This window comes from Lactuca serriola, chromosome 8, assembly GCF_051521515.1.
Source record: "Lactuca serriola cultivar US96UC23 chromosome 8, Lser_US96UC23_V15, whole genome shotgun sequence".
NCBI lineage: Eukaryota > Viridiplantae > Streptophyta > Magnoliopsida > Asterales > Asteraceae > Lactuca > Lactuca serriola.
In genome coordinates, this window is record NC_136415.1 from 240,210,378 (window position 1) to 240,212,130 (window position 1,753).

The following is a 1,753-nucleotide window of genomic DNA, read 5'->3' on the forward strand; positions in this document are numbered from 1 at the left end:
ATGTGGAAAGATAAGGCCCACGACGTGGTCTCTGTATTTCAGCAACATTTTCGTTCTCGAGTTTTGGCTTCTTCGGCTCTGGATCGGACTGTTGTGGCTCCTCTTCCAGTGCCTCTAAAAACTCATAGATTGCCTCATCTTCAGTATTAATGGCCATGATGTGAGACTAAAATTTCTTTCGGGAAATTGTAAGGATAAATTGTTGTTCACCAAAGTAGCGAGTTGATTAACTTGGACTTCTAAATTATCAATTGACGCTTGATGATTTCTTAACGAGGCTTGCTGGTCAATCATCATTTTGTGTTGTTCCTTCATCATATTCATGTGTTCCTTTAGCACTGCATCAGTATCATCGTGCCTTTTCTCGGATGCTTCCATAAATCAGGTCAAAAAATTTTCCAAGTCTACTTTCTTCTCGGGTGGTGGCTGCTCTTTTTGGTAGAAGCCTCGGCCAGTTTGCTTAGATTTCTCTTCCTTTTGCTTCTTGTATTCTTTGTATGGCAGCCACTTTTTCTTTGGTTTTCTCCAGTCTTCATCGTATTTATCTCCACTTGAATAGCAAACTTGAGCTTTCTTGTTCCTATATTCATCCATGTTGCAATCCTTTGTCAAATGTAGTCTGCTACATCTCTCGCAACCAACTTGAATTGCATGAATTAATTGGTCCATTTGGTTCAATCTCCTATCCATAGTGTTAAGCATTGCCATCATGGTAGCCATTTTGTCAGAATGTGCACCCCCAACTCTTTTCATGCTTTCATTCCTTGGGTTGTGATATTCACGAGAATGCTTCGCAAATTCTTCAACCAATTCCTTGACCTCGCCCGGATTTTTCTTCGTAAGCTGTCCTTAAGAATCAAGGAGTTGTCTTGTCATTACATTGACCCCGTAATAGAATATGGACACCTCTTGTTGAATGTTAAGGTCATGTTGAGGAAAATTTCTTAACAACCCTTTATAACGCTCCCATACTTCGTAAAGTGACTCCCCCGGGTTTTGCTCAAAATTAGCTATTGCCTTTTTGAGTTTAGCTATCATGGATGGTGGACAGAAGTAGTCTAGAAACTGCTCATGCATTTGATCCCAAGTAGTGATTGTACTAGGTGGAAGTGCTTTTAACCAATCCTTTGCAACTCCTTTAAAGATAACGGGAAGCATCCTTAGCAAGACGGTATCTCTGTTAACATTTGGGACATTGAAGTAATCAGCAATGTAGTTCACTTCATGTAAATGCTTGAACGCATCCTCATGATCTTTTCCATAGAATGGGATATCCTTTAGTGCAGAAAGGATATGTCCTTTCAGCTCGAATGTGGCAGTGGCAGGAATAGCAGGTTGTACTAAGCTTGGACCAACATCATCTCGAATTCTCTTTCTATAAGCTCCCATGGACATTTCCTCAATATTCGCCATCTTGTTTCTTGGCTTGTTTTCGGGTTCACTTGTATGTTCATCAAATTCAGGATCGGTATCGTATTCGGACTCGGTTTGGACGGGTATTTCATCTAAGTGTTCAAGCTTGCTCTTGTTCTTTGAAGATGAACTTGACTCCCCCGTTTTCTTCCCTGACTTCTTTGAGAACACTGATTTGAATTCTTGTAAAGGCGTCTTCTTTGATGTTTTATCTTCTTTCACACTCTTATCCTTGTTTTTGTGAATTGCAGACTCGGGATCTTCAAGTGGTAGCACCAAAGGTGTGTTAGAACCTCTGGTCATGAACTCCTGCAAAATAAACAAAAAAAAAATAAAAATG

General features: G+C 40.1%; 1 non-coding gene across 1 annotated transcript; it reads left to right on the forward strand.

Annotated features, from left to right (window-relative positions):
- The first annotated feature begins 922 nt into the window (after nt 1-922).
- On the forward strand, nt 923-1,029 carry LOC145071504 (small nucleolar RNA R71). The gene has a single exon (XR_013690515.1). It is a non-coding gene; the product is annotated as a small nucleolar RNA R71 (small nucleolar RNA).
- The last annotated feature ends 724 nt before the right edge of the window (nt 1,030-1,753 follow it).